The sequence below is a fragment of the Vicugna pacos genome, unplaced genomic scaffold, assembly GCF_048564905.1.
Source record: "Vicugna pacos unplaced genomic scaffold, VicPac4 scaffold_20, whole genome shotgun sequence".
In the NCBI taxonomy this organism is placed as follows: domain Eukaryota; kingdom Metazoa; phylum Chordata; class Mammalia; order Artiodactyla; family Camelidae; genus Vicugna; species Vicugna pacos.
In genome coordinates, this window is record NW_027328741.1 from 22116415 (window position 1) to 22135877 (window position 19463).

Genomic DNA, 19463 nt, shown 5'->3' on the forward strand with positions numbered 1-19463 from the left:
TTTCCTCCAAATGCCAGAAGCGCCTGGGTTCTTATAGAATCCCTTAGCTTGTCTTCCCTGATGGCATTCCTAGGCTGGAGAGGGGTGGAATGTGGGGGTTGGGCTCTAAACCAAGTATTAGCGAGAGCCTATCGATGGGATGTGGCTGTTTAACCTACAACCCACAACCATGGAATAACTGTGCCCCCTGAAAGATGCTTTGACTCTGTTTCCCTACATCCAGCTCACACACGAAGAAGTGTTCTGGTATTCTGAGAGTAGGGAGGCTCCACAAACTGACAGCAGCACCTGGGTTCTAATAGAATCCCTTAGCTTGACTTCCCTAAGTGATTTCCTAGGCCTAGCAGTGAGCGATGGTGGGGGATGGGCTCTAAAGCCAAGTAATAGCTTGTGCCTCTCTATGAGAAGTGAAGGTGTTTAAACTACATCATCTACCTGGGAATAACTGTGCCCCCATAAAGATGCATGAACTCAGTTTCCCCACTTCCAACACACACACGAAGACGTGTTCAGGTATCCTGAGTTTGGGCCGGCAATTTCAAGTGACAGCACCGCCTGGGTTCTAATAATATCTGATAGCTTGTAATCCTTGAGTGTTTCCCTAGGCCTGGCTCTGAGGGAAAGCTGGGGGTTGGGCTTTGAGGCCATAGAGTAGCGAGTGCCCCCGATGGACTGTGGAAGTATTTAGATCAATTCTCCCTAAAGGTGAACACCTGTGCCCACATCCATCTACGTGGAGTGGGGATACAGAAATCCCCCTCCCACAAGACTGGCTTCTGGAATCCTGAATTGGGAAAGATCCTCCAACTGACAGCAGTGCCAGTGTTCTAGAAAATCCTTAACCTCTCTTCCCTGATGGATTGCGTAAGCTGGAGTGCGGTTCAAAGTGGGATTTGAGCTCTAAATCCAAGTATTAGTGAGTGCCTTTCCATGGAAATTGGAGGTGTTTAACCAACAACCCACAACAATGGAATACCTGTGCCCCCTGAAATACGCGTGGACTCTGTTTCTCCACCAACAGCACACACACGAAGAAGTTTTCTGGAATCCTGGGAATGGGGAGGCTACTCCAAATCACAGCAGAACCTAGGTTCTATTAGAATCCCTTAGCTTGTGTTCCCTGAGTGTTTCCTTAGGCCGGGCCATGAGGGAAAGCTGGGGGTTGGGCTTGGAGGCCAATTAGCAGCGAGTACCCTCCGATGGACTGAGGAAGTTCTTAGAGGAATTCTCCCTAAAGGGAAACACCTGAGCACATATTCATCTGCGTGGATTGGGGCTCCACACCTCCCCACCACACAAGGTTGGATTCCAGAATCCTGAGGGTGTGGTAGTTCCTCCAAGTGACATCAGCGTCTTGGTTTTAATTGAACCCCTTTGCTTGTCTTCCCTGATGGTTTTCCTAGGCCAGAGTTTGGCTGAAAGTGGGATTGGGCTCTAAAACCTAGTATCAGCATGTGCCTCTCCATGGGAAGTGGAGATGTTTATCATACAACCCACAACTTGGGAATAACTGTGCCCCCTGAAAAATGCGTGTGCTTTGTTTCCCCACCTCCACACACACACGAAGTTTTCTGGTATCCTGTGTGTGGGGAGGCTCCTGCAACAGACAGTAGCACCTGGGATCTAATTGGATCCATTAGGTTGACTTCCCTGAGTATATACCTTGGCCGGGTTGTGAGCGAAGTTGGTGGTTGTGGTCTAAAACCAAGTATTAGCGAGTTCCTATCTTTTGGCAGTGGAGGTGGTGAAAGTATATCCCCAACCTGGGAACACCTGTGCCCCCATAAAGAGGCGTGGACACTGTTTCCCTCCTCCAGCACACACACGACATCTGGTTCAGATGTCTTGAGTGTGGGGAGGTTCTTCCAAGTAACAGCAGCGCCTCGGTTCTAATACAATACCTTAACTTGTCTTCCATGATGGCTTGCCAAGGCCCGTGTGTGGGGGAAAGTTGGGATTGGGCTCTAAACCAAGTATTAGCGAGAGCCTATCCATGGGATGTGGGTGTTAGCTTACAACCCACAACCATGGAATAACTGTGCCCCCTGAAAGATGCTTTGACTCTGTTTCCCTACATCCAGCACACAAACGAAGATGTTTTCTGGTGTTCTGAGTCTGGGTAGGTTCCTCCAACTGACAGCAGCACCTGGGTCCTAATAGAATCCCTTAGCTTGACTTCCCTAAGTGTTTTCCTAGGCCTAGCAGTGAGCGATGGTGGGGGAAGGGCTCTAAAGCCAAGTATTAGCGAGTGCAACTCTGTGGGCAGTGGAGGGTTTTAAACTACTTCCCCAAACTTGGAAAACCTGTTCCCCCATAAAGAAGCGTGGAATCTGTTTCCCGACCTCCAGTACACACGCGGAGACGTGCCCAGGTGTCCTGATTGTGGGGAGGCTCCTCCAAGTGACAGCAGTGCCTGGGTTCTAATAGAATAACTAGCTGGTATTCCTTGTGTGTTTTCCTAGGCCGGGCTGAGAGGGAAAGCTGGGAGTTTGCCTTGGAGGCCAAGTAGCAGCAACTGCCTCCCTATGGAATGTGGAAGTATTTAGAGGACTTCCCCCTAATGGGGAACATTTGTGACCCCATTCATCTACTTGGATTGTGGCTCCACATCTCCCCGCCACAAGGTTGGGTTCCGGGATCCTGAGTGTGGGGAAGTTCCTCCAAATGTCAGGAGCGCTTGTGTTCTACTTGAATCCCTTAACTTGCCTTCCCTGATGGTTTGCCTAGGCTGGAGTGCTGGGGAATGTGGGGTTTCGGCTCTAATACCAAGAATTGGCCAATGCATCTACATGGGAATTTGAGAAATTTTACCTACACCCAGCAACGTGGGAATACATGTGCCACCTGAAAGATGCCTTGACCCTGTTTCCCCACCACCAGCACACAAACGAGGAAGTGTTCTTCTATCCTGAATGGTGGGAGTTCCCTCCAAATGACAGCAGCACCTGGGGTCTAATAGAATCCGTTACCTTGACCTCCTTGAGTGTTTACCTAGGCCGGGCTGTGAGAGAATGTGGGGGATGGGCTCTAAAGACAAGGGTTAGCGAGTGCCCCTCTCTGGGCAGTGGAGTTTTTAAACCAAATCCCCAACTTGGAACACCTGTGCCCCCATAAAGATGCGTGGACTTTGTTTCCCTCCTCCAGCACATACACGACATTGGGTTCAGATGTCTTGAGTGTGGGGAAGTTCTTCCAAATAACAGCAGTGCCTGGGTTCTAATACTATACCTTAACTTGTATTCCATGGTGGATTGCCAAGGCCGGTGTGCGGGGGAAAGTTGGGACTGGGCTCTAAACCAAGTAGTAGCGAGAGCCTATCCATGGGATGTGGGTGTTTAACCTACAACCCACAACCATGGAATAACTGTGCCCCCTGAAAAATGCGTGTGCTCTGTTTCCCCACTTCCAGCAAACACAGGAAGAAGTGTTCTGGTGTTCTGACTGTGGGGAGCTTCCTCCAACAGACAGTAGCACCTGGGTTGTAATAGAATCCCTTAGCTTGACTTCCCTAAGTGTTTTCCTAGGCCTAGCAGTGAGCGATGGTGGGGGATGGGCTCTAAAGCCAAGTATTAGCGAGTGCATCTCTGTGGGTATTGGAGGGTTTGAAACTACTTCCCCAATCTTGGAACACCTGTGCCCCCATACAGATGCGTGGACTCTGTTTCCCCACCTCCAGCACACACACTGAGACGTGCTCAGGTATCCTGATTGTGGGGAGTCTCCTCCAAATGCCAGCAGCGCCTGGGTTCTTATAGAATCCCTTAGCTTGTCTTCCCTGATGGCATTCCTAGGCTGGAGAGGGGTGGAATGTGGGGGTTGGGCTCTAAACCAAGTATTAGCGAGAGCCTATCGATGGGATGTGGCTGTTTAACCTACAACCCACAACCATGGAATAACTGTGCCCCCTGAAAGATGCTTTGACTCTGTTTCCCTACATCCAGCTCACACACGAAGAAGTGTTCTGGTATTCTGAGAGTAGGGAGGCTCCACAAACTGACAGCAGCACCTGGGTTCTAATAGAATCCCTTAGCTTGACTTCCCTAAGTGATTTCCTAGGCCTAGCAGTGAGCGATGGTGGGGGATGGGCTCTAAAGCCAAGTAATAGCTAGTGCCTCTCTATGAGAAGTGAAGGTGTTTAAACTACATCATCTACCTGGGAATAACTGTGCCCCCATAAAGATGCATGAACTCAGTTTCCCCACTTCCAACACACACACGAAGACGTGTTCAGGTATCCTGAGTTTGGGCCGGCAATTTCAAGTGACAGCACCGCCTGGGTTCTAATAATATCCGATAGCTTGTAATCCCTGAGTGTTTCCCTAGGCCTGGCTCTGAGGGAAAGCTGGGGGTTGGGCTTTGAGGCCATAGAGTAGCGAGTGCCCCCGATGGACTGTGGAAGTATTTAGATCAATTCTCCCTACAGGTGAACACCTGTGCCCACATCCATCTACGTGGAGTGGGGATACAGAAATCCCCCTCCCACAAGACTGGCTTCTGGAATCCTGAATTGGGAAAGATCCTCCCACTGACAGCAGTGCCAGTGTTCTAGAGAATCCTTAACCTCTCTTCCCTGATGGATTGCGTAAGCTGGAGTGCGGTTCAAAGTGGGATTTGAGCTCTAAATCCAAGTATTAGTGAGTGCCTTTCCATGGAAATTGGAGGTGTTTAACCAACAACCCACAACAATGGAATACCTGTGCCCCCTGAAATACGCGTGGACTCTGTTTCTCCACCAACAGCACACACACGAAGAAGTTTTCTGGAATCCTGAGCATGGGGAGGCTACTCCAAATCACAGCAGAACCTAGGTTCTATTAGAATCCCTTAGCTTGTGTTCCCTGAGTGTTTCCTTAGGCCGGGCCATGAGGGAAAGCTGGGGGTTGGGCTTGGAGGCCAATTAGCAGCGAGTACCCTCCGATGGACTGAGGAAGTTCTTAGAGGAATTCTCCCTAAAGGGAAACACCTGAGCACATATTCATCTGCGTGGATTGGGGCTCCACACCTCCCCACCACACAAGGTTGGATTCCAGAATCCTGAGGGTGTGGTAGTTCCTCCAAGTGACATCAGCGTCTTGGTTTTAATTGAACCCCTTTGCTTGTCTTCCCTGATGGTTTTCCTAGGCCAGAGTTTGGCTGAAAGTGGGATTGGGCTCTAAAACCTAGTATCAGCATGTGCCTCTCCATGGGAAGTGGAGATGTTTATCATACAACCCACAACTTGGGAATAACTGTGCCCCCTGAAAAATGCGTGTGCTTTGTTTCCCCACCTCCACACACACACGAAGTTTTCTGGTATCCTGAGTGTGGGGAGGCTCCTGCAACAGACAGTAGCACCTGGGATCTAATTGGATCCATTAGGTTGACTTCCCTGAGTATATACCTTGGCCGGGTTGTGAGCGAAGTTGGTGGTTGTGGTCTAAAACCAAGTATTAGCGAGTTCCTATCTTTTGGCAGTGGAGGTGGTGAAAGTATATCCCCAACCTGGGAACACCTGTGCCCCCATAAAGAGGCGTGGACACTGTTTCCCTCCTCCAGCACACACACGACATCTGGTTCAGATGTCTTGAGTGTGGGGAGGTTCTTCCAAGTAACAGCAGCGCCTCGGTTCTAATACAATACCTTAACTTGTCTTCCATGATGGCTTGCCAAGGCCCGTGTGTGGGGGAATGTTGGGATTGGGCTCTAAACCAAGTATTAGCGAGAGCCTATCCATGGGATGTGGGTGTTAGCTTACAACCCACAACCATGGAATAACTGTGCCCCCTGAAAGATGCTTTGACTCTGTTTCCCTACATCCAGCACACAAACGAAGATGTTTTCTGGTGTTCTGAGTCTGGGTAGGTTCCTCCAACTGACAGCAGCACCTGGGTCCTAATAGAATCCCTTAGCTTGACTTCCCTAAGTGTTTTCCTAGGCCTAGCAGTGAGCGATGGTGGGGGAAGGGCTCTAAAGCCAAGTATTAGCGAGTGCAACTCTGTGGGCAGTGGAGGGTTTTAAACTACTTCCCCAAACTTGGAAAACCTGTTCCCCCATAAAGAAGCGTGGAATCTGTTTCCCGACCTCCAGTACACACGCGGAGACGTGCCCAGGTGTCCTGATTGTGGGGAGGCTCCTCCAAGTTACAGCAGTGCCTGGGTTCTAATAGAATAACTAGCTTGTATTCCTTGTGTGTTTTCCTAGGCCGGGCTGAGAGGGAAAGCTGGGAGTTTGCCTTGGAGGCCAAGTAGCAGCAACTGCCTCCCTATGGAATGTGGAAGTATTTAGAGGACTTCCCCCTAATGGGGAACATTTGTGACCCCATTCATCTACTTGGATTGTGGCTCCACATCTCCCCGCCACAAGGTTGGGTTCCGGGATCCTGAGTGTGGGGAAGTTCCTCCAAATGTCAGGAGCGCTTGTGTTCTCCTTGAATCCCTTAACTTGCCTTCCCTGATGGTTTGCCTAGGCTGGAGTGCTGGGGAATGTGGGGTTTCGGCTCTAATACCAAGAATTGGCCAATGCATCTACATGGGAATTTGAGAAATTTTACCTACAGCCAGCAACGTGGGAATACATGTGCCACCTGAAAGATGCCTTGACCCTGTTTCCCCACCACCAGCACACAAACGAGGAAGTGTTCTTCTATCCTGAATGGTGGGAGTTCCCTCCAAATGACAGCAGCACCTGGGGTCTAATAGAATCCGTTACCTTGACCTCCTTGAGTGTTTACCTAGGCCGGGCTGTGAGCGAATGTGGGGGATGGGCTCTAAAGACAAGGGTTAGCGAGTGCCCCTCTATGGGCAGTGGAGTTTTTAAACCAAATCCCCAACTTGGAACACCTGTGCCCCCATAAAGATGCGTGGACTTTGTTTCCCTCCTCCAGCACATACACGACATTGGGTTCAGATGTCTTGAGTGTGGGGAAGTTCTTCCAAATAACAGCAGTGCCTGGGTTCTAATACTATACCTTAACTTGTATTCCATGGTGGATTGCCAAGGCCGGTGTGCGGGGGAAAGTTGGGACTGGGCTCTAAACCAAGTAGTAGCGAGAGCCTATCCATGGGATGTGGGTGTTTAACCTACAACCCACAACCATGGAATAACTGTGCCCCCTGAAAAATGCGTGTGCTCTGTTTCCCCACTTCCAGCAAACACAGGAAGAAGTGTTCTGGTGTTCTGACTGTGGGGAGCTTCCTCCAACAGACAGTAGCACCTGGGTTGTAATAGAATCCCTTAGCTTGACTTCCCTAAGTGTTTTCCTAGGCCTAGCAGTGAGCGATGGTGGGGGATGGGCTCTAAAGCCAAGTATTAGCGAGTGCATCTCTGTGGGTATTGGAGGGTTTGAAACTACTTCCCCAATCTTGGAACACCTGTGCCCCCATACAGATGCGTGGACTCTGTTTCCCCACCTCCAGCACACACACTGAGACGTGCTCAGGTATCCTGATTGTGGGGAGTCTCCTCCAAATGCCAGCAGCGCCTGGGTTCTTATAGAATCCCTTAGCTTGTCTTCCCTGATGGCATTCCTAGGCTGGAGAGGGGTGGAATGTGGGGGTTGGGCTCTAAACCAAGTATTAGCGAGAGCCTATCGATGGGATGTGGCTGTTTAACCTACAACCCACAACCATGGAATAACTGTGCCCCCTGAAAGATGCTTTGACTCTGTTTCCCTACATCCAGCTCACACACGAAGAAGTGTTCTGGTATTCTGAGAGTAGGGAGGCTCCACAAACTGACAGCAGCACCTGGGTTCTAATAGAATCCCTTAGCTTGACTTCCCTAAGTGATTTCCTAGGCCTAGCAGTGAGCGATGGTGGGGGATGGGCTCTAAAGCCAAGTAATAGCTAGTGCCTCTCTATGAGAAGTGAAGGTGTTTAAACTACATCATCTACCTGGGAATAACTGTGCCCCCATAAAGATGCATGAACTCAGTTTCCCCACTTCCAACACACACACGAAGACGTGTTCAGGTATCCTGAGTTTGGGCCGGCAATTTCAAGTGACAGCACCGCCTGGGTTCTAATAATATCCGATAGCTTGTAATCCCTGAGTGTTTCCCTAGGCCTGGCTCTGAGGGAAAGCTGGGGTTTGGGCTTTGAGGCCATAGAGTAGCGAGTGCCCCCGATGGACTGTGGAAGTATTTAGATCTATTCTCCCTAAAGGTGAACACCTGTGCCCACATCCATCTACGTGGAGTGGGGATACAGAAATCCCCCTCCCACAAGACTGGCTTCTGGAATCCTGAATTGGGAAAGATCCTCCCACTGACAGCAGTGCCAGTGTTCTAGAGAATCCTTAACCTCTCTTCCCTGATGGATTGCGTAAGCTGGAGTGCGGTTCAAAGTGGGATTTGAGCTCTAAATCCAAGTATTAGTGAGTGCCTTTCCATGGAAATTGGAGGTGTTTAACCAACAACCCACAACAATGGAATACCTGTGCCCCCTGAAATACGCGTGGACTCTGTTTCTCCACCAACAGCACACACACGAAGAAGTTTTCTGGAATCCTGAGCATGGGGAGGCTACTCCAAATCACAGCAGAACCTAGGTTCTATTAGAATCCCTTAGCTTGTGTTCCCTGAGTGTTTCCTTAGGCCGGGCCATGAGGGAAAGCTGGGGGTTGGGCTTGGAGGCCAATTAGCAGCGAGTACCCTCCGATGGACTGAGGAAGTTCTTAGAGGAATTCTCCCTAAAGGGAAACACCTGAGCACATATTCATCTGCGTGGATTGGGGCTCCACACCTCCCCACCACACAAGGTTGGATTCCAGAATCCTGAGGGTGTGGTAGTTCCTCCAAGTGACATCAGCGTCTTGGTTTTAATTGAACCCCTTTGCTTGTCTTCCCTGATGGTTTTCCTAGGCCAGAGTTTGGCTGAAAGTGGGATTGGGCTCTAAAACCTAGTATCAGCATGTGCCTCTCCATGGGAAGTGGAGATGTTTATCATACAACCCACAACTTGGGAATAACTGTGCCCCCTGAAAAATGCGTGTGCTTTGTTTCCCCACCTCCACACACACACGAAGTTTTCTGGTATCCTGAGTGTGGGGAGGCTCCTGCAACAGACAGTAGCACCTGGGATCTAATTGGATCCATTAGGTTGACTTCCCTGAGTATATACCTTGGCCGGGTTGTGAGCGAAGTTGGTGGTTGTGGTCTAAAACCAAGTATTAGCGAGTTCCTATCTTTTGGCAGTGGAGGTGGTGAAAGTATATCCCCAACCTGGGAACACCTGTGCCCCCATAAAGAGGCGTGGACACTGTTTCCCTCCTCCAGCACACACACGACATCTGGTTCAGATGTCTTGAGTGTGGGGAGGTTCTTCCAAGTAACAGCAGCGCCTCGGTTCTAATACAATACCTTAACTTGTCTTCCATGATGGCTTGCCAAGGCCGGTGTGTGGGGGAAAGTTGGGATTGGGCTCTAAACCAAGTATTAGCGAGAGCCTATCCATGGGATGTGGGTGTTAGCTTACAACCCACAACCATGGAATAACTGTGCCCCCTGAAAGATGCTTTGACTCTGTTTCCCTACATCCAGCACACAAACGAAGATGTTTTCTGGTGTTCTGAGTCTGGGTAGGTTCCTCCAACTGACAGCAGCACCTGGGTCCTAATAGAATCCCTTAGCTTGACTTCCCTAAGTGTTTTCCTAGGCCTAGCAGTGAGCGATGGTGGGGGAAGGGCTCTAAAGCCAAGTATTAGCGAGTGCAACTCTGTGGGCAGTGGAGGGTTTTAAACTACTTCCCCAAACTTGGAAAACCTGTTCCCCCATAAAGATGAGTGGAATCTGTTTCCCGACCTCCAGTACACACGCGGAGACGTGCCCAGTTGTCCTGATTGTGGGGAGGCTCCTCCAAGTGACAGCAGTGCCTGGGTTCTAATAGAATAACTAGCTTGTATTCCTTGTGTGTTTTCCTAGGCCGGGCTGAGAGGGAAAGCTGGGAGTTTGCCTTGGAGGCCAAGTAGCAGCAACTGCCTCCCTATGGAATGTGGAAGTATTTAGAGGACTTCCCCCTAATGGGGAACATTTGTGACCCCATTCATCTACTTGGATTGTGGCTCCACATCTCCCCGCCACAAGGTTGGGTTCCGGGATCCTGAGTGTGGGGAAGTTCCTCCAAATGTCAGGAGCGCTTGTGTTCTCCTTGAATCCCTTAACTTGCCTTCCCTGATGGTTTGCCTAGGCTGGAGTGCTGGGGAATGTGGGGTTTCGGCTCTAATACCAAGAATTGGCCAATGCATCTACATGGGAATTTGAGAAATTTTACCTACAGCCAGCAACGTGGGAATACATGTGCCACCTGAAAGATGCCTTGACCCTGTTTCCCCACCACCAGCACACAAACGAGGAAGTGTTCTTCTATCCTGAATGGTGGGAGTTCCCTCCAAATGACAGCAGCACCTGGGGTCTAATAGAATCCGTTACCTTGACCTCCTTGAGTGTTTACCTAGGCCGGGCTGTGAGCGAATGTGGGGGATGGGCTCTAAAGACAAGGGTTAGCGAGTGCCCCTCTATGGGCAGTGGAGTTTTTAAACCAAATCCCCAACTTGGAACACCTGTGCCCCCATAAAGATGCGTGGACTTTGTTTCCCTCCTCCAGCACATACACGACATTGGGTTCAGATGTCTTGAGTGTGGGGAAGTTCTTCCAAATAACAGCAGTGCCTGGGTTCTAATACTATACCTTAACTTGTATTCCATGGTGGATTGCCAAGGCCGGTGTGCGGGGGAAAGTTGGGACTGGGCTCTAAACCAAGTAGTAGCGAGAGCCTATCCATGGGATGTGGGTGTTTAAACTACAACCCACAACCATGGAATAACTGTGCCCCCTGAAAAATGCGTGTGCTATGTTTCCCCACTTCCAGCAAACACAGGAAGAAGTGTTCTGGTGTTCTGACTGTGGGGAGCTTCCTCCAACAGACAGTAGCACCTGGGTTGTAATAGAATCCCTTAGCTTGACTTCCCTAAGTGTTTTCCTAGGCCTAGCAGTGAGCGATGGTGGGGGATGGGCTCTAAAGCCAAGTATTAGCGAGTGCATCTCTGTGGGTATTGGAGGGTTTGAAACTACTTCCCCAATCTTGGAACACCTGTGCCCCCATACAGATGCATGGACTCTGTTTCCCCACCTCCAGCACACACACTGAGACGTGCTCAGGTATCCTGATTGTGGGGAGTCTCCTCCAAATGCCAGCAGCGCCTGGGTTCTTATAGAATCCCTTAGCTTGTCTTCCCTGATGGCATTCCTAGGCTGGAGAGGGGTGGAATGTGGGGGTTGGGCTCTAAACCAAGTATTAGCGAGAGCCTATCGATGGGATGTGGCTGTTTAACCTACAACCCACAACCATGGAATAACTGTGCCCCCTGAAAGATGCTTTGACTCTGTTTCCCTACATCCAGCTCACACACGAAGAAGTGTTCTGGTATTCTGAGAGTAGGGAGGCTCCACAAACTGACAGCAGCACCTGGGTTCTAATAGAATCCCTTAGCTTGACTTCCCTAAGTGATTTCCTAGGCCTAGCAGTGAGCGATGGTGGGGGATGGGCTCTAAAGCCAAGTAATAGCTAGTGCCTCTCTATGAGAAGTGAAGGTGTTTAAACTACATCATCTACCTGGGAATAACTGTGCCCCCATAAAGATGCATGAACTCAGTTTCCCCACTTCCAACACACACACGAAGACGTGTTCAGGTATCCTGAGTTTGGGCCGGCAATTTCAAGTGACAGCACCGCCTGGGTTCTAATAATATCCGATAGCTTGTAATCCCTGAGTGTTTCCCTAGGCCTGGCTCTGAGGGAAAGCTGGGGGTTGGGCTTTGAGGCCATAGAGTAGCGAGTGCCCCCGATGGACTGTGGAAGTATTTAGATCAATTCTCCCTAAAGGTGAACACCTGTGCCCACATCCATCTACGTGGAGTGGGGATACAGAAATCCCCCTCCCACAAGACTGGCTTCTGGAATCCTGAATTGGGAAATATCCTCCCACTGACAGCAGTGCCAGTGTTCTAGAGAATCCTTAACCTCTCTTCCCTGATGGATTGCGTAAGCTAGAGTGCGGTTCAAAGTGGGATTTGAGCTCTAAATCCAAGTATTAGTGAGTGCCTTTCCATGGAAATTGGAGGTGTTTAACCAACAACCCACAACAATGGAATACCTGTGCCCCCTGAAATACGCGTGGACTCTGTTTCTCCACCAACAGCACACACACGAAGAAGTTTTCTGGAATCCTGAGCATGGGGAGGCTTCTCCAAATCACAGCAGAACCTAGGTTCTATTAGAATCCCTTAGCTTGTGTTCCCTGAGTGTTTCCTTAGGCCGGGCCATGAGGGAAAGCTGGGGGTTGGGCTTGGAGGCCAATTAGCAGCGAGTACCCTCCGATGGACTGAGGAAGTTCTTAGAGGAATTCTCCCTAAAGGGAAACACCTGAGCACATATTCATCTGCGTGGATTGGGGCTCCACACCTCCCCACCACACAAGGTTGGATCCCAGAATCCTGAGGATGTGGTAGTTCCTCCAAGTGACATCAGCGTCTTGGTTTTAATTGAACCCCTTTGCTTGTCTTCCCTGATGGTTTTCCTAGGCCAGAGTTTGGCTGAAAGTGGGATTGGGCTCTAAAACCTAGTATCAGCATGTGCCTCTCCATGGGAAGTGGAGATGTTGATCATACAACCCACAACTTGGGAATAACTGTGCCCCCTGAAAAATGCGTGTGCTTTGTTTCCCCACCTCCACACCACACGAAGTTGGTGGTTGTGGTCTAAAACCAAGTATTAGCGAGTTCCTATCTTTTGGCAGTGGAGGTGGTGAAAGTATATCCCCAACCTGGGAACACCTGTGCCCCCTTAAAGAGGCGTGGACACTGTTTCCCTCCTCCAGCACACACACGACATCTGGTTCAGATGTCTTGAGTTTGGGGAGGTTCTTCCAAGTAACAGCAGCGCCTCGGTTCTAATACAATACCTTAACTTGTCTTCCATGATGGCTTGCCAAGGCCCGTGTGTGGGGGAAATTTGGGATTGGGCTCTAAACCAAGTATTAGCGAGAGCCTATCCATGGGATGTGGGTGTTAGCTTACAACCCACAACCATGGAATAACTGTGCCCCCTGAAAGATGCTTTGACTCTGTTTCCCTACATCCAGCACACAAACGAAGATGTTTTCTGGTGTTCTGAGTCTGGGTAGGTTCCTCCAACTGCCAGCAGCACCTGGGTCCTAATAGAATCCCTTAGCTTGACTTCCCTAAGTGTTTTCCTAGGCCTAGCAGTGAGCGATGGTGGGGGAAGGGCTCTAAAGCCAAGTATTAGCGAGTGCAACTCTGTGGGCAGTGGAGGGTTTTAAACTACTTCCCCAAACTTGGAAAACCTGTTCCCCCATAAAGATGCGTGGAATCTGTTTCCCGACCTCCAGTACACACGCGGAGACGTGCCCAGTTGTCCTGATTGTGGGGAGGCTCCTCCAAGTGACAGCAGTGCCTGGGTTCTAATAGAATAACTAGCTTGTATTCCTTGTGTGTTTTCCTAGGCCGGGCTGAGAGGGAAAGCTGGGAGTTTGCCTTGGAGGCCAAGTAGCAGCAACTGCCTCCCTATGGAATGTGGAAGTATTTAGAGGACTTCCCCCTAATGGGGAACATTTGTGACCCCATTCATCTACTTGGATTGTGGCTCCACATCTCCCCGCCACAAGGTTGGGTTCCGGGATCCTGAGTGTGGGGAAGTTCCTCCAAATGTCAGGAGCGCTTGTGTTCTCCTTGAATCCCTTAACTTGCCTTCCCTGATGGTTTGCCTAGGCTGGAGTGCTGGGGAATGTGGGGTTTCGGCTCTAATACCAAGAATTGGCCAATGCATCTACATGGGAATTTGAGAAATTTTACCTACAGCCAGCAACGTGGGAATACATGTGCCACCTGAAAGATGCCTTGACCCTGTTTCCCCACCACCAGCACACAAACGAGGAAGTGTTCTTCTATCCTGAATGGTGGGAGTTCCCTCCAAATGACAGCAGCACCTGGGGTCTAATAGAATCCGTTACCTTGACCTCCTTGAGTGTTTACCTAGGCCGGGCTGTGAGCGAATGTGGGGGATGGGCTCTAAAGACAAGGGTTAGCGAGTGCCCCTCTCTGGGCAGTGGAGTTTTTAAACCAAATCCCCAACTTGGAACACCTGTGCCCCCATAAAGATGCGTGGACTTTGTTTCCCTCCTCCAGCACATACACGACATTGGGTTCAGATGTCTTGAGTGTGGGGAAGTTCTTCCAAATAACAGCAGTGCCTGGGTTCTAATACTATACCTTAACTTGTATTCCATGGTGGATTGCCAAGGCCGGTGTGCGGGGGAAAGTTGGGACTGGGCTCTAAACCAAGTAGTAGCGAGAGCCTCTCCATGGGATGTGGGTGTTTAACCTACAACCCACAACCATGGAATAACTGTGCCCCCTGAAAAATGCGTGTGCTATGTTTCCCCACTTCCAGCAAACACAGGAAGAAGTGTTCTGGTGTTCTGACTGTGGGGAGCTTCCTCCAACAGACAGTAGCACCTGGGTTGTAATAGAATCCCTTAGCTTGACTTCCCTAAGTGTTTTCCTAGGCCTAGCAGTGAGCGATGGTGGGGGATGGGCTCTAAAGCCAAGTATTAGCGAGTGCATCTCTGTGGGTATTGGAGGGTTTGAAACTACTTCCCCAATCTTGGAACACCTGTGCCCCCATACAGATGCGTGGACTCTGTTTCCCCACCTCCAGCACACACACTGAGACGTGCTCAGGTATCCTGATTGTGGGGAGTCTCCTCCAAATGCCAGCAGCGCCTGGGTTCTTATAGAATCCCTTAGCTTGTCTTCCCTGATGGCATTCCTAGGCTGGAGAGGGGTGGAATGTGGGGGTTGGGCTCTAAACCAAGTATTAGCGAGAGCCTATCGATGGGATGTGGCTATTTAACCTACAACCCACAACCATGGTATAACTGTGCCCCCTGAAAGATGCTTTGACTCTGTTTCCCTACATCCAGCTCACACGAAGAAGTGTTCTGGTATTCTGAGAGTAGGGAGGCTCCACAAACTGACAGCAGCACCTGGGTTCTAATAGAATCCCTTAGCTTGACTTCCCTAAGTGATTTCCTAGGCCTAGCAGTGAGCGATGGTGGGGGATGGGCTCTAAAGCCAAGTAATAGCTAGTGACGCTCTATGAGATGTGAAGGTGTTTAAACTACATTATCTACCTGGGAATAACTGTGCCCCCATAAAGATGCATGAACTCAGTTTCCCCACTTCCAACACACACACGAAGACGTGTTCAGGTATCCTGAGTTTGGGCCGGCAATTTCAAGTGACAGCATCGCCTGGGTTCTAATAATATCCGATAGCTTGTAATCCCTGAGTGTTTCCCTAGGCCTGGCTCTGAGGGAAAGCTGGGGGTTGGGCTTTGAGGCCATATAGTAGCGAGTGCCCCCGATGGACTGTGGAAGTATTTAGATCAATTCTCCCTAAAGGTGAACACCTGTGCCCACATCCATCTACGTGGAGTGGGGATACAGAAATCCCCCTCCCACAAGACTGGCTTCTGGAATCCTGAATTGGGAAAGATCCTCCCACTGACAGCAGTGCCAGTGTTCTAGAGAATCCTTAACCTCTCTTCCCTGATGGATTGCGTAAGCTGGAGTGCGGTTCAAAGTGGGATTTGAGCTCTAAATCCAAGTATTAGTGAGTGCCTTTCCATGGAAATTGGAGGTGTTTAACCAACAACCCACAACAATGGAATACCTGTGCCCCCTGAAATACGCGTGGACTCTGTTTCTCCACCAACAGCACACACACGAAGAAGTTTTCTGGAATCCTGAGCATGGGGAGGCTACTCCAAATCACAGCAGAACCTAGGTTCTATTAGAATCCCTTAGCTTGTGTTCCCTGAGTGTTTCCTTAGGCCGGGCCATGAGGGAAAGCTGGGGGTTGGGCTTGGAGGCCAATTAGCAGCGAGTACCCTCCGATGGACTGAGGAAGTTCTTAGAGGAATTCTCCCTAAAGGGAAACACCTGAGCACATATTCATCTGCGTGGATTGGGGCTCCACACCTCCCCACCACACAAGGTTGGATTCCAGAATCCTGAGGGTGTGGTAGTTCCTCCAAGTGACATCAGCGTCTTGGTTTTAATTGAACCCCTTTGCTTGTCTTCCCTGATGGTTTTCCTAGGCCAGAGTTTGGCTGAAAGTGGGATTGGGCTCTAAAACCTAGTATCAGCATGTGCCTCTCCATGGGAAGTGGAGATGTTGATCATACAACCCACAACTTGGGAATAACTGTGCCCCCTGAAAAATGCGTGGGCTTTGTTTCCCCACCTCCACACACACACGAAGTTTTCTGGTATCCTGAGTGTGGGGAGGCTCCTGCAACAGACAGTAGCACCTGGGATCTAATTGGATCCATTAGGTTGACTTCCCTGAGTATATACCTTGGCCGGGTTGTGAGCGAAGTTGGTGGTTGTGGTCTAAAACCAAGTATTAGCGAGTTCCTATATTTTGGCAGTGGAGGTGGTGAAAGTATATCCCCAACCTGGGAACACCTGTGCCCCCATAAAGAGGCGTGGACACTGTTTCCCTCCTCCAGCACACACACGACATCTGGTTCAGATGTCTTGAGTGTGGGGAGGTTCTTCCAAGTAACAGCAGCGCCTCGGTTCTAATACAATACCTTAACTTGTATTCCATGATGGCTTGCCAAGGCCGGTGTGTGGGGGAAAGTTGGGATTGGGCTCTAAACCAAGAATTAGCGAGAGCCTATCCATGGGATGTGGGTGTTAGCTTACAACCCACAACCATGAAATAACTGTGCCCCCTGAAATATGCTTTGACTCGGTTTCCCTACATCCAGCACACAAAAGAAGATGTTTTCTGGTGTTCTGAGTCTGGGTAGGTTCCTCCAACTGACAGCAGCACCTGGGTCCTAATAGAATCCCGTAGCTTGACTTCCTTAAGTGTTTTCCTAGGCCTAGCAGTGAGCGATGGTGGGGGAAGGTCTCTAAAGCCAAGTATTAGCAAGTGCATCTCTGTGGGCAGTGGAGGGTTTTAAACTACTTCCCCAAACTTGGAAAACCTGTTCCCCCATAAAGATGCGTGGAATCTGTTTCCCGACCTCCATGACACACGCAGAGACGTGCTCAGGTGTCCTGATTGTGGGGAGGCTCCTCCAAGTGACAGCAGTGCCTGGGTTCTAATAGAATAACTAGCTTGTATTCCTTGTGTGTTTTCCTAGGCCGGGCTGAGAGGGAAAGCTGGGAGTTTGCCTTGGAGGCCAAGTAGCAGCAACTGCCTCCCTATGGAATGTGGAAGTATTTAGAGGACTTCCCCCTAATGGGGAACATTTGTGACCCCATTCATCTACTTGGATTGTGGCTCCACATCTCCCCGCCACAAGGTTGGGTTCCGGGATCCTGAGTGTGGGGAAGTTCCTCCAAATGTCAGGAGCGCTTGTGTTCTACTTGAATCCCTTAACTTGCCTTCCCTGATGGTTTGCCTAGGCTGGAGTGCTGGGGAATGTGGGGTTTCGGCTCTAATACCAAGAATTTGCCAATGCATCTACATGGGAATTTGAGAAATTTTACCTACACCCAGCAACGTGGGAATACATGTGCCACCTGAAAGATGCCTTGACCCTGTTTCCCCACCACCAGCACACAAACGAGGAAGTGTTCTTCTATCCTGAATGGTGGGAGTTCCCTCCAAATGACAGCAGCACCTGGGGTCTAATAGAATCCGTTACCTTGACCTCCTTGAGTGTTTACCTAGGCCGGGCTGTGAGCGAATGTGGGGGATGCGCTCTAAAGACAAGAGTTAGCGAGTGCCCCTCTCTGGGCATTGGAGTTTTTAAACCAAATCCCCAACTTGGAACACCTGTGCCCCCATAAAGATTTGTGGACTTTGCTTCCCTCCTCCAGCACATACACGACATTGGGTTCAGATGTCTTGAGTGTGGGGAAGTTCTTCCAAATAACAGCAGTGCCTGGGTTCTAATACTATACCTTAACTTGTATTCCATGTTGGATTGCCAAGGCCAGTGTGCGGGGGAAAGTTGGGACTGGGCTCTAAACCAAGTAGTAGCGAGAGCCTATCCATGGGATGTGGGTGTTTAACCTACAACCCACAACCATGGAATAACTGTGCCCCCTGAAAAATGCGTGTGCTATGTTTCCCCACTTCCAGCAAACACAGGAAGAAGTGTTCTGGTGTTCTGACTGTGGGGAGCTTCCTCCAACAGACAGTAGCACCTGGGTTGTAATAGAATCCCTTAGCTTGACTTCCCTAAGTGTTTTCCTAGGCCTAGCAGTGAGCGATGGTGGGGGATGGGCTCTAAAGCCAAGTATTAGCGAGTGCATCTCTGTGGGTATTGGAGGGTTTGAAACTACTTCCCCAATCTTGGAACACCTGTGCCCCCATACAGATGCGTGGACTCTGTTTCCCCACCTCCAGCACACACACTGAGACGTGCTCAGGTATCCTGATTGTGGGGAGTCTCCTCCAAATGCCAGCAGCGCCTGGGTTCTTATAGAATCCCTTAGCTTGTCTTCCCTGATGGCATTCCTAGGCTGGAGAGGGGTGGAATGTGGGGGTTGGGCTCTAAACCAAGTATTAGCGAGAGCCTATCGATGGGATGTGGCTGTTTAACCTACAACCCACAACCATGGAATAACTGTGCCCCCTGAAAGATGCTTTGACTCTGTTTCCCTACATCCAGCTCACACACGAAGAAGTGTTCTGGTATTCTGAGAGTAGGGAGGCTCCACAAACTGACAGCAGCACCTGGGTTCTAATAGAATCCCTTAGCTTGACTTCCCTAAGTGATTTCCTAGGCCTAGCAGTGAGCGATGGTGGGGGATGGGCTCTAAAGCCAAGTAATAGCTAGTGCCTCTCTATGAGAAGTGAAGGTGTTTAAACTACATCATCTACCTGGGAATAACTGTGCCCCCATAAAGATGCATGAACTCAGTTTCCCCACTTCCAACACACACACGAAGACGTGTTCAGGTATCCTGAGTTTGGGCCGGCAATTTCAAGTGACAGCACCGCCTGGGTTCTAATAATATCCGATAGCTTGTAATCCCTGAGTGTTTCCCTAGGCCTGGCTCTGAGGGAAAGCTGGGGGTTGGGCTTTGAGGCCATAGAGTAGCGAGTGCCCCCGATGGACTGTGGAAGTATTTAGATCAATTCTCCCTACAGGTGAACACCTGTGCCCACATCCATCTACGTGGAGTGGGGATACAGAAATCCCCCTCCCACAAGACTGGCTTCTGGAATCCTGAATTGGGAAAGATCCTCCCACTGACAGCAGTGCCAGTGTTCTAGAGAATCCTTAACCTCTCTTCCCTGATGGATTGCGTAAGCTGGAGTGCGGTTCAAAGTGGGATTTGAGCTCTAAATCCAAGTATTAGTGAGTGCCTTTCCATGGAAATTGGAGGTGTTTAACCAACAACCCACAACAATGGAATACCTGTGCCCCCTGAAATA